The 13,382-nt window shown below is 66.4% G+C and overlaps 1 protein-coding gene across 3 annotated transcripts in view; it reads right to left on the bottom strand.

Moving 5' to 3' along the window:
* Positions 1–13,382, bottom strand: part of LOC134355823 (signal peptide peptidase-like 2A) — a 48,818-nt gene that overhangs the window by 34,756 nt on the left and 680 nt on the right. The window lies entirely within an intron of this gene.

Below are 13,382 nucleotides of genomic sequence, written 5' to 3'. Positions count from 1 at the left end.
GAACTAGGGAGGGTGTCCAGGGACCAAGGGGGTGCAGGAGGAGAGATTCAGGGACCCGGGGGCGAGGGCGAGTGGAGACATTCAGGAATCCAGGGAGGGTGTTCAGGGACCAAGGGGGTGCAGGAGGAGAGATTCAGGGACCCGGGGGGGGGGACCGAGAGGAGAGATTCAGGAATCCAGGGAGGGTGTTCAGGGACCAAGGAGGTGCAGGAGGAGAGATTCAGGGACCCGGGGGGGGGGGCCGAGAGGAGAGATTCAGGGACCCGGGGGGGGGGCGCACCGAGAGGAGAAATTCAGGGACCCGGGGGGGAGGGCGCCGAGAGGAGAGATTCAGGGACCCGGGTGGGGAAGCCGAGAGGAGAGATTCAGGAATCCAGGGAGGGGGTTCAGGGACCAAGGGGGTGCAGGAGGAGAAATTCAGGAACCTGGGAGGGGGGGCCCGAGAGGAGTGATTCAGGGACCCAGGGAGGGGGGTCGAGAGGAGAGATTCAGGAATCCAGGGAGGAGGTTCGGGGACCAAGGGGGTTCAGGAGGAGAGATTCTGGGACCCGGGGGGGGCCGAGAGGAGAGATTCAGGGACCCGGGGGGGGGGGGGAGCCGAGAGGAGTGATTCAGGGACCGGGGGGCTGCGGGAGGAAGATTCAGGAATCCAGGGAGGGTGTTCAGGGACCAAGGGGGTGCAGGAGGAGAGATTCAGGGACCCGGGTGGGGAAGCCGAGAGGAGAGATCCAGGAATCCAGTGAGGGGGTTCAGGGACCAAGGGGGTTCAGGAGGAGAGATTCTGGGACCCGGGGGGGGGGGCCCGAGAGGAGTGATTCAGGGACCTGGGGAGGGGGGTCGAGAGGAGAGATTCAGGAATCCAGGGAGGGGGTTCGGGGACCAAGGGGTTTCAGGAGGAAAGATTCTGGGACCCGGGGGGGGGGGCTGAGAGGAGTGATTCAGGGACCCGGGGAGGGGGGTCGAGAGGAGAGATTCAGGAATCCAGGGAGGGGGTTCGGGGACCAAGGGGGTTCAGGAGGAGAGATTCAGGGACCCGGGGGAGGTGGGGCGAGAGGAGAGATTCAGGGACCCGGGGGGGGGGGGGCGCACCGAGAGGAGAAATTCAGGGACCCGGGGGGGAGGGCGCCGAGAGGAGAGATTCAGGGACCCGGAGGGGGGCGAGAAGAGAGATTCAGGAATCCAGGGAGGGGGTTCAGGGACCAAGGGGGTGCAGGAGGAGAGATTCAGGGACCGGGGGGGAGGGCGCCGAGAGGAGAGATTCAGGGACCCGGAGGGGGGCGAGAAGAGAGATTCAGGAATCCAGGGAAGGGGTTCAGGGACCAAGGGGGTGCAGGAGGAGAGATTCAGGGACCCGGAGGGGGGCGAGAAGAGAGATTCAGGGACCCGGGGAGGGGGATCGAGAGGAGAGATTCAGGAATCCAGGTAGGGGGTTCAGGGACCAAGGGGGTGCAGGAGGAGAGATTCAGGGACCGGGGGGGAGGGCGCCGAGAGGAGAGATTCAGGGACCCGGAGGGGGGCGAGAAGAGAGATTCAGGAATCCAGGGAGGGGGTTCAGGGACCAAGGGGGTGCAGGAGGAGAGATTCAGGGACCGGGGGGGAGGGCGCCGAGAGGAGAGATTCAGGGACCCGGGTGGGGAAGCCAAGAGGAGAGATTCAGGAATCCAGGGAGGGGGTTCAGGGACCAACGGGGTGCGGGAGAAGAAATTCAGGGACCTGGGAGGGGGGGCCCGAAGGAGTGATTCAGGGACCCTGGGAGGGGGGTCGAGAGGAGAGATTCAGGAATCCAGGGAGGGGGTTCGGGGACCAAGGGGGTTCAGGAGGAGAGATTCAGGGACCCGGGTGGGGGGGCCGAGAGGAGAGATTCAGGGACCCGGGGGGGGGACCGAAAGGAGAGATTCAGGGACCGGGGAGGGCCAAGAGGAGAGATTCAGGGACCTGGGGGGGGGTGGGGAGCCGAGTGGTGTGATTCAGGGACCCGGTGGGGGGGGGCGCCGAGAGGAGAGATTCAGGAATCCAGGGAGGGGGTTCAGGGACCAACGGGGTGCGGGAGAAGAAATTCAGGGACCCGGGAGGGGGGGGCCGAGAGGAGTGATTCAGGGACCGGGGGGGGGGTGCGGGAGGAAGATTCAGGAATCCAGGGAGGGGGTTCAGGGACCAAGGGGGTGCGCGAGGAGAGATTCAGGGACCCGGAGGGGGGCGAGAAGAGAGATTCAGGGACCCGGGGAGGGGGATCGAGAGGAGAGATTCAGGAATCCAGGTAGGGGGTTCAGGGACCAAGGGGGTGCGGGAGGAGAGATTCAGGGATCCGGGGGTGGGGGCCAAGAGGAGAGATTCAGGGACCTGGGGGGGGGGGCGCCGAAAGGAGAGATTCAGGGACCCGGGTGGGGAAGCCAAGAGGAGAGATTCAGGAATCCAGGGAGGGGGTTCAGGGACCAACGGGGTGCGGGAGAAGAAATTCAGGGACCCGGGAGGGGGGGGCCCGAGAGGAGTGATTCAGGGACCCTGGGAGGGGGGTCGAGAGGAGAGATTCAGGAATCCAGGGAGGAGGTTCGGTGACCAAGGGGGTTCAGGAGGAGAGATTCTGGGACCCGGGGGGGGGCTGAGAGGAGAGATTCAGGGACCCGGGGGGGGGGGGGAGCCGAGAGGAGTGATTCAGGGACCGGGGGGCTGCGGGAGGAAGATTCAGGAATCCAGGGAGGGGGTTCAGGGACCAAGGGGGTGCAGGAGGAGAGATTCAGGGACCCGGGTGGGGAAGCCGAGAGGAGTGATTCAGGGACCTGGGGAGGGGGGTCGAGAGGAGAGATTCAGGAATCCAGGGAGGGGGTTCGGGGACCAAGGGGGTTCAGGAGGAGAGATTCAGGGACCCGGGGGGGTGGGGCGAGAGGAGAGATTCAGGGACCCGGTGGGGGGGCGCACCGAGAGGAGAAATTCAGGGACCCGGGGGGGGAGGGCGCCGAGAGGAGAGATTCAGGGACCCGGAGGGGGGCGAGAAGAGAGATTCAGGAATCCAGGGAGGGGGTTCAGGGACCAAGGGGGTGCAGGAGGAGAGATTCAGGGACCGGGGGGGAGGGCGCCGAGAGGAGAGATTCAGGGACCCGGAGGGGGGCGAGAAGAGAGATTCAGGAATCCAGGGAGGGGGTTCAGGGACCAAGGGGGTGCAGGAGGAGAGATTCAGGGACCGGAGGGGAGGGCGCCGAGAGGACAGATTCAGGGACCCGGGTGGGGAAGCCAAGAGGAGAGATTCAGGAATCCAGGGAGGGGGTTCAGGGACCAACGGGGTGCGGGAGAAGAAATTCAGGGACCCGGGAGGGGGGGCCCGAAGGAGTGATTCAGGGACCCTCTTAGGGGGGTCGAGAGGAGAGATTCAGGAATCCAGGGAGGGGGTTCGGGGACCAAGGGGGTTCAGGAGGAGAGATTCAGGGACCCGGGGGGGGGCCGAGAGGAGAGATTCAGGGACCGGGGAGGGCCAAGAGGAGAGATTCAGGGACCTGGGGGGGGTGGGGAGCCGAGTGGTGTGATTCAGGGACCCAGGGGGGGGGGGCGCCGAGAGGAGAGATTCAGGAATCCAGGGAGGGGGTTCAGGGACCAACGGGGTGCGGGAGAAGAAATTCAGGGACCGGGGGGGGGGGCCGAGAGGAGTGATTCAGGGACCCGGGGCGGGGGGGGGGGAGCCGAGAGGAGAGATTCAGGGACCGGGTGGGGGTGCGGGAGGAAAATTCAGGAATCCAGGGAGGGGGCTCAGGGACCAAGGGGGTGCAGGAGGAGAGATTCAGGGACCCGGAGGGGGGCGAGAAGAGAGATTCAGGGACCCGGGGAGGGGGATCGAGAGGAGAGATTCAGGAATCCAGGTAGGGGGTTCAGGGACCAAGGGGGTGCGGGAGGAGAGATTCAGGGACCCGGGGGTGGGGGCCAAGAGGAGAGATTCAGGGACCTGGGGGGGGGGCGCCGAAAGGAGAGATTCAGGGACCCGGGGGTGGGGGCCGAGAGGAGAGATTCAGTAATCCAGGGAGGGGGTTCGGGGACCAAGGGGGTTCAGGAGGAGAGATTCAGGGACCCGGGGGGGGGGCCGAGAGGAGAGATTCAGGGACCCGGTGGGGGGGTGCCGAGAGGAGAGATTCAGGGACCGGGGAGGGCCAAGAGGAGAGATTCAGGGACCTGGGGGGGGTGGGGAGCCGACTGGTGTGATTCAGGGACCCGGGGGGGGGTGGGGGCGCAAAGAGGAGAGATTCAGGAATCCAGGGAGAGGGTTCAGGGACCAACGGGGTGCGGGAGAAGAAATTCAGGGACCCGGGAGGGGGGGCCCGAAGGAGTGATTCAGGGACCCTGGGAGGGGGGTCGAGAGGAGAGATTCAGGAATCCAGGGAGGGGGTTCGGGGACCAAGGGGGTTCAGGAGGAGAGATTCAGGGACCCGGGGGGGGGGCCGAGAGGAGAGATTCAGGGACCGGGGAGGGCCAAGAGGAGAGATTCAGGGACCTGGGGGGGGTGGGGAGCCGAGTGGTGTGATTCAGGGACACAGGGGGGGGGGGCGCCGAGAGGAGAGATTCAGGAATCCAGGGAGGGGGTTCAGGGACCAACGGGGTGCGGGAGAAGAAATTCAGGGACGGGGGGGGGGGGCCGAGAGGAGTGATTCAGGGACCCGGGGCGGGGGGGGGGGGAGCCGAGAGGAGAGATTCAGGGACCGGGTCGGGGTGCGGGAGGAAAATTCAGGAATCCAGGGAGGGGGCTCAGGGACCAAGGGGGTGCAGGAGGAGAGATTCAGGGACCCGGAGGGGGGCGAGAAGAGAGATTCAGGGACCCGGGGAGGGGGATCGAGAGGAGAGATTCAGGAATCCAGGTAGGGGGTTCAGGGACCAAGGGGGTGCGGGAGGAGAGATTCAGGGACCCGGGGGTGGGGGCCAAGAGGAGAGATTCAGGGACCTGGGGGGGGGGGGCGCCGAAAGGAGAGATTCAGGGACCCGGGGGTGGGGGCCGAGAGGAGAGATTCAGGGACCGGGGGGCTGCGGGAGGAAGATTCAGGAATCCAGGGAGGGGGTTCAGGGACCAAGGGGGTGCAGGAGGAGAGATTCAGGGACCCGGGGGGGGGCCGAGAGGAGAGATTGAGGGACCCAGGGGGGGCCGAGAGAAGAGATTCAGGGACCCGGGGAGGGTGTTCAGGAACCAAGGGGGTGCAGGAGGAGAGATTCAGGGACCCGGGGGGGCCGAGAGGAGAGATTCAGGAATCCAGGGAGGGGGTTCAGGGACCAACGGGGTGCGGGAGAAGAAATTCAGGGACCCGGGAGGGGGGGCCCGAGAGGAGTGATTCAGGGACCCTGGGAGGGGGGTCGAGAGGAGAGATTCAGGAATCCAGGGAGGGGGTTCGGGGACCAAGGGGGTTCAGGAGGGGAGATTCAGGGACCCGGGGGGGGGCCGAGAGAAGAGATTCAGGGACCCGGGGAGGGTGTTCAGGGACCAAGGGGGGGGGGGGGAGCCGAGAGGAGTGATTCAGGGACCGGGGGGCTGCGGGAGGAAGATTCAGGAATCCAGGGAGGGGGTTCAGGGACCAAGGGGGTGCAGGAGGAGAGATTCAGGGACCCGGGGGGGGGGGGCTGAGAGGAGAGATTCAGGGACCCGGTGGGGGGGGGGTGCCGAGAGGAGAGATTCAGGGACCGGGGAGGGCCAAGAGGAGAGATTCAGGGACCTGGGGGGGGGGTGGGGAGCCGACTGGTGTGATTCAGGGACCCGGGGGGGGGGTGGGGGCGCAGAGAGGAGAGATTCAGGAATCCAGGGAGAGGGTTCAGGGACCAACGGGGTGCGGGAGAAGAAATTCAGGGACCCGTGGGGGGGGCCGAGAGGAGAGATTGAGGGACCCGGGGGGGGGGGCCGAGAGAAGAGATTCAGGGAACCAGGGAGGGGGTTCGGGGACCAAGGGGGTTCAGGAGGAGAGATTCAGGGACCCGTGGGGGGGGCCGAGAGGAGAGATTGAGGGACCCGGGGGGGGGGGCCGAGAGAAGAGATTCAGGGAACCAGGGAGGGTGTCCAGGGACCAAGGGGGTGCAGGAGGAGAGATTCAGGGACCCGGGGGCGAGGGCGAGTGGAGACATTCAGGGAACCAGGGAGGGTGTCCAGGGACCAAGGGGGTGCAGGAGGAGAGATTCAGGGACCCGGGGGCGAGGGCGAGAAGAGAGATTCAGGAATCCAGGGAGGGGGTTCAGGGACCAAGGGGGTGCAGGAGGAGAGATTCAGGGACCGGGGGGGAGGGCGCCGAGAGGAGAGATTCAGGGACCCGGGTGGGGAAGCCAAGAGGAGAGATTCAGGAATCCAGGGAGGGGGTTCAGGGACCAACGGGGTGCGGGAGAAGAAATTCAGGGACCTGGGAGGGGGGGCCCGAAGGAGTGATTCAGGGACCCTGGGAGGGGGGTCGAGAGGAGAGATTCAGGAATCCAGGGAGGGGGTTCTGGGACCAAGGGGGTTCAGGAGGAGAGATTCAGGGACCCGGGGGGGGGGCCGAGAGGAGAGATTCAGGGACCGGGGAGGGCCAAGAGGAGAGATTCAGGGACCTGGGGGGGGTGGGGAGCCGAGTGGTGTGATTCAGGGACCCGGGGGGGGGGCGCCGAGAGGAGAGATTCAGGAATCCAGGGAGGGGGTTCAGGGACCAATGGGGTGCGGGAGAAGAAATTCAGGGACGGGGGGGGGGGCCGAGAGGAGTGATTCAGGGACCCGGGGCGGGGGGGGGGGGAGCCGAGAGGAGAGATTCAGGGACCGGGTGGGGGTGCGGGAGGAAAATTCAGGATTCCAGGGAGGGGGCTCAGGGACCAAGGGGGTGCAGGAGGAGAGATTCAGGGACCCGGAGGGGGGCGAGACGAGAGATTCAGGGACCCGGGGAGGGGGATCGAGAGGAGAGATTCAGGAATCCAGGTAGGGGGTTCAGGGACCAAGGGGGTGCGGGAGGAGAGATTCAGGGACCCGGGGGTGGGGGCCAAGAGGAGAGATTCAGGGACCTGGGGGGGGGGGCGCCGAAAGGAGAGATTCAGGGACCCGGGGGTGGGGGCCGAGAGGAGAGATTCAGGGACCGGGGGGCTGCGGGAGGAAGATTCAGGAATCCAGGGAGGGGGTTCAGGGACCAAGGGGGTGCAGGAGGAGAGATTCAGGGACCCGGGGGGGGGGCCGAGAGGAGAGATTGAGGGACCCAGGGGGGGCCGAGAGAAGAGATTCAGGGACCCGGGGAGGGTGTTCAGGAACCAAGGGGGTGCAGGAGGAGAGATTCAGGGACCCGGGGGGGCCGAGAGGAGAGATTCAGGAATCCAGGGAGGGGGTTCAGGGACCAACGGGGTGCGGGAGAAGAAATTCAGGGACCCGGGAGGGGGGGCCCGAGAGGAGTGATTCAGGGACCCTGGGAGGGGGGTCGAGAGGAGAGATTCAGGAATCCAGGGAGGGGGTTCGGGGACCAAGGGGGTTCAGGAGGGGAGATTCAGGGACCCGGGGGGGGCCGAGAGAAGAGATTCAGGGACCCGGGGAGGGTGTTCAGGGACCAAGGGGGGGGGGGAGCCGAGAGGAGTGATTCAGGGACCGGGGGGCTGCGGGAGGAAGATTCAGTTATCCAGGGAGGGGGTTCAGGGACCAAGGGGGTGCAGGAGGAGAGATTCAGGGACCCGGGGGGGGGGGGGGCCGAGAGGAGAGATTCAGGGACCCGGGGGGGGGGGGGTGCCGAGAGGAGAGATTCAGGGACCGGGGAGGGCCAAGAGGAGAGATTCAGGGACCTGGGGGGGGGGTGGGGAGCCGACTGGTGTGATTCAGGGACCCGGGGGGGGGTGGGGGCGCAGAGAGGAGAGATTCAGGAATCCAGGGAGAGGGTTCAGGGACCAACGGGGTGCGGGAGAAGAAATTCAGGGACCCGGGAAGGGGGGCCGGAGAGGAGTGATTCAGGGACCCTGGGAGGGGGGTCGAGAGGAGAGATTCAGGAATCCAGGGAGGGGGTTCGGGGACCAAGGGGGTTCAGGAGGAGAGATTCAGGGACCCGTGGGGGGGGCCGAGAGGAGAGATTGAGGGACCCGGGGGGGGGGGCCGAGAGAAGAGATTCAGGGAACCAGGGAGGGTGTCCAGGGACCAAGGGGGTGCAGGAGGAGAGATTCAGGGACCCGGGGGCGAGGGCGAGTGGAGACATTCAGGAATCCAGGGAGGGTGTTCAGGGACCAAGGGGGTGCAGGAGGAGAGATTCAGGGACCTGGGGGGGGGAGACCGAGAGGAGAGATTCAGGAATCCAGGGAGGGGGTTCAGGGACCAAGGGGGTGCAGGAGGAGAGATTCAGGGACCCGGGGGGGGGGGGCGAGAGGAGAGATTCAGGGACCCGGGGGGGGGGGCGCACCGAGAGGAGAAATTCAGGGACCCGGGGGGGAGGGCGCCGAGAGGAGAGATTCAGGGACCCGGGTGGGGAAGCCGAGAGGAGAGATTCAGGAATCCAGGGAGGGGGTTCAGGGACCAAGGGGGTGCAGGAGGAGAAATTCAGGGACCTGGGAGGGGGGGCCCGAGAGGAGTGATTCAGGGACCCTGGGAGGGGGGTCGAGAGGAGAGATTCAGGAATCCAGGGAGGGGGTTCGGGGACCAAGGGGGTTCAGGAGGAGAGATTCTGGGACCCGGGGGGGGGGGGCGAGAGGAGAGATTCAGGGACCCGGGGGGGGGGGGAGCCGAGAGGAGTGATTCAGGGACCGGGGGGCTGCGGGAGGAAGATTCAGGAATCCAGGGAGGGGGTTCAGGGACCAAGGGGGTGCAGGAGGAGAGATTCAGGGACCCGGGTGGGGAAGCCGAGAGGAGAGATTCAGGAATCCAGTGAAGGGGTTCAGGGACCAAGGGGGTTCAGGAGGAGAGATTCTGGGACCCGGGGGGGGGGGGGCCCGAGAGGAGTGATTCAGGGACCTGGGGAGGGGGGTCGAGAGGAGAGATTCAGGAATCCAGGGAGGGGGTTCGGGGACCAAGGGGGTTCAGGAGGAAAGATTCAGGGACCCGGGGGGGTGGGGCTGAGAGGAGTGATTCAGGGACCCTGGGAGGGGGGTCGAGAGGAGAGATTCAGGAATCCAGGGAGGGGGTTCGGGGACCAAGGGGGTTCAGGAGGAGAGATTCAGGGACCCGGGGGGGTGGGGCGAGAGGAGAGATTCAGGGACCCGGGGGGGGGCGCACCGAGAGGAGAAATTCAGGGACCCGGGGGGGGAGGGCGCCGAGAGGAGAGATTCAGGGACCCGGAGGGGGGCGAGAAGAGAGATTCAGGAATCCAGGGAGGGGGTTCAGGGACCAAGGGGGTGCAGGAGGAGAGATTCAGGGACCGGGGGGGAGGGCGCCGAGAGGAGAGATTCAGGGACCCGGAGGGGGGCGAGAAGAGAGATTCAGGAATCCAGGGAGGGGGTTCAGGGACCAAGGGGGTGCAGGAGGAGAGATTCAGGGACCGGGGGGGAGGGCGCCGAGAGGAGAGATTCAGGGACCCGGGTGGGGAAGCCAAGAGGAGAGATTCAGGAATCCAGGGAGGGGGTTCAGGGACCAACGGGGTGCGGGAGAAGAAATTCAGGGACCCGGGAGGGGGGGCCCGAAGGAGTGATTCAGGGACCCTGGGAGGGGGGTCGAGAGGAGAGATTCAGGAATCCAGGGAAAGGGTTCGGGGACCAAGGGGGTTCAGGAGGAGAGATTCAGGGACCCGGGGGGGGGGGCCGAGAGGAGAGATTCAGGGACCGGGGAGGGCCAAGAGGAGAGATTCAGGGACCTGGGGGGGGTGGGGAGCCGAGTGGTGTGATTCAGGGACCCGGGGGGGGGGCGCCGAGAGGAGAGATTCAGGAATCCAGGGAGGGGGTTCAGGGACCAACGGGGTGCGGGAGAAGAAATTCAGGGACAGGGGGGGGGGCCGAGAGGAGTGATTCAGGGACCCGGGGCGGTGGGGGGGGAGCCGAGAGGAGTGATTCAGGGACCCGGGGCGGTGGGGGGGGAGCCGAGAGGAGAGATTCAGGGACCGGGTGGGGGTGCGGGAGGAAAATTCAGGAATCCAGGGAGGGGGCTCAGGGACCAAGGGGGTGCAGGAGGAGAGATTCAGGGACCCGGAGGGGGGCGAGAAGAGAGATTCAGGGACCCGGGGAGGGGGATCGAGAGGAGAGATTCAGGAATCCAGGTAGGGGGTTCAGGGACCAAGGGGGTGCGGGAGGAGAGATTCAGGGACCCGGGGGTGGGGGCCAAGAGGAGAGATTCAGGGACCTGGGGGGGGGGGGCGCCGAAAGGAGAGATTCAGGGACCCGGGGGTGGGGGCCGAGAGGAGAGATTCAGTAATCCAGGGAGGGGGTTCGGGGACCAAGGGGGTTCAGGAGGAGAGATTCAGGGACCCGTGGGGGGGGCCGAGAGGAGAGATTCAGGGACCGGGGAGGGCCAAGAGGAGAGATTCAGGGACCTGGGGGGGGTGGGGAGCCGACTGGTGTGATTCAGGGACCCGGGGGGGGGGGTGGGGGCGCAAAGAGGAGAGATTCAGGAATCCAGGGAGAGGGTTCAGGGACCAACGGGGTGCGGGAGAAGAAATTCAGGGACCCGGGAAGGGGGGCCGGAGAGGAGTGATTCAGGGACCCTGGGAGGGGGGTCGAGAGGAGAGATTCAGGAATCCAGGGAGGGGGTTCGGGGACCAAGGGGGTTCAGGAGGAGAGATTCAGGGACCCGTGGGGGGGGCCGAGAGGAGAGATTGAGGGACCCGGGGGGGGGGGCCGAGAGAAGAGATTCAGGGAACCAGGGAGGGTGTTCAGGGACCAAGGGGGTGCAGGAGGAGAGATTCAGGGACCCGGGGGCGAGGGCGAGTGGAGACATTCAGGAATCCAGGGAGGGTGTTCAGGGACCAAGGGGGTGCAGGAGGAGAGATTCAGGGACCCGGGGGGGGGAGACCGAGAGGAGAGATTCAGGAATCCAGGGAGGGGGTTCAGGGACCAAGGGGGTGCAGGAGGAGAGATTCAGGGACCCGGGGGGGGGCCGAGAGGAGAGATTCAGGGACCCGGGGGGGGGGGCGCACCGAGAGGAGAAATTCAGGGACCCGGGGGGGAGGGCGCCGAGCGGAGAGATTCAGGGACCCGGGTGGGGAAGCCGAGAGGAGAGATTCAGGAATCCAGGGAGGGGGTTCAGGGACCAAGGGGGTGCAGGAGGAGAAATTCAGGGACCTGGGAGGGGGGGCCCGAGAGGAGTGATTCAGGGCCCCAGGGAGGGGGGTCGAGAGGAGAGATTCAGGAATCCAGGGAGGAGGTTCGGGGACCAAGGGGGTTCAGGAGGAGAGATTCTGGGACCCGGGGGGGGGCCGAGAGGAGAGATTCAGGGACCCAGGGGGGGGGGAGCCGAGAGGAGTGATTCAGGGACCGGGGGGCTGCGGGAGGAAGATTCAGGAATCCAGGGAGGGGGTTCAGGGACCAAGGGGGTGCAGGAGGAGAGATTCAGGGACCCGGGGGGGCCGAGAGGAGAGATTCAGGAATCCAGGGAGGGGGTTCAGGGACCAACGGGGTGCGGGAGAAGAAATTCAGGGACCCGGGAGGGGGGGCCCGAGAGGAGTGATTCAGGGACCCTGGGAGGGGGGTCGAGAGGAGAGATTCAGGAATCCAGGGAGGGGGTTCGGGGACCAAGGGGGTTCAGGAGGGGAGATTCAGGGACCCGGGGGGGGGCCCGAGAGAAGAGATTCAGGGACCCGGGGAGGGTGTTCAGGGACCAAGGGGGGGGGGAGCCGAGAGGAGTGATTCAGGGACCGGGGGGCTGCGGGAGGAAGATTCAGGAATCCAGGGAGGGGGTTCAGGGACCAAGGGGGTGCAGGAGGAGAGATTCAGGGACCCGGGGGGGGGGGCCGAGAGGAGAGATTCAGGGACCTGGGGGGGGGGCGCACCGAGAGGAGAAATTCAGGGACCCGGGGGGGGAAGCCGAGAGGAGAGATTCAGGAATCCAGGGAGGGGGTTCAGGGACCAACGGGGTGCGGGAGAAGAAATTCAGGGACCCGGGAAGGGGGGCCCCGAGAGGAGTGATTCAGGGACCCTGGGAGGGGGGTCGAGAGGAGAGATTCAGGAATCCAGGGAGGGGGTTCGGGGACCAAGGGGGTTCAGGAGGGGAGATTCAGGGACCCGGGGGGGGCCGAGAGAAGAGATTCAGGGACCCGGGGAGGGTGTTCAGGGACCAAGGGGGTGCAGGAGGAGAGATTCAGGGACCCGGGGGGGCCGAGAGGAGAGATTCAGGGACCCGGGGAGGGTGTTCAGGGACCAAGGGGGGGGGGAGCCGAGAGGAGTGATTCAGGGACCGGGGGGCTGCGGGAGGAAGATTCAGGAATCCAGGGAGGGGGTTCAGGGACCAAGGGGGTGCAGGAGGAGAGATTCAGGGACCCGGGGGGGCCGAGAGGAGAGATTCAGGAATCCAGGGAGGGGGTTCAGGGACCAACGGGGTGCGGGAGAAGAAATTCAGGGACCCGGGAGGGGGGGCCCGAGAGGAGTGATTCAGGGACCCTGGGAGGGGGGTCGAGAGGAGAGATTCAGGAATCCAGGGAGGGGGTTCGGGGACCAAGGGGGTTCAGGAGGGGAGATTCAGGGACCCGGGGGGGGGCCGAGAGAAGAGATTCAGGGACCCGGGGAGGGTGTTCAGGGACCAAGGTGGGGGGGGAGCCGAGAGGAGTGATTCAGGGACCGGGGGGCTGCGGGAGGAAGATTCAGGAATCCAGGGAGGGGGTTCAGGGACCAAGGGGGTGCAGGAGGAGAGATTCAGGGACCCGGGGGGGGGGCCGAGAGGAGAGATTCAGGGACCTGGGGGGGGGGCGCACCGAGAGGAGAAATTCAGGGACCCGGGGGTGGAAGCCGAGAGGAGAGATTCAGGAATCCAGGGAGGGGGTTCAGGGACCAACGGGGTGCGGGAGAAGAAATTCAGGGACCTGGGAGGGGGGGCCCGAGAGGAGTGATTCAGGGACCCTGGGAGGGGGGTCGAGAGGAGAGATTCAGGAATCCAGGGAGGGGGTTCGGGGACCAAGGGGGTTCAGGAGGGGAGATTCAGGGACCCGGGGGGGGGGCCGAGAGGAGAGATTGAGGGACCCAGGGGGGGCCGAGAGAAGAGATTCAGGGACCCGGGGAGGGTGTTCAGGGACCAAGGGGGGGGGAGCCGAGAGGAGTGATTCAGGGACCGGGGGGCTGCGGGAGGAAGATTCAGGAATCCAGGGAGGGGGTTCAGGGACCAACGGGGTGCGGGAGGAGAGATTCAGGGACCCGGGAAGGGGGGCCCGAGAGGAGAGATTCAGGGACCTGGGGGGGGGGCGCACCGAGAGGAGAAATTCAGGGACCGGGGGGGGAAGCCGAGAGGAGAGATTCAGGAATCCAGGGAGAGGGTTCAGGGACCAACGGGGTGCGGGAGAAGAAATTCAGGGACCCGGGAAGGGGGGCCC

Source organism: Mobula hypostoma, chromosome 13, assembly GCF_963921235.1.
Source record: "Mobula hypostoma chromosome 13, sMobHyp1.1, whole genome shotgun sequence".
NCBI classification, from domain to species: Eukaryota; Metazoa; Chordata; class Chondrichthyes; order Myliobatiformes; family Myliobatidae; genus Mobula; species Mobula hypostoma.
Note: the sequence above shows the minus strand (reverse complement) of the source record. Positions and strands in the feature narration are given on the sequence as shown.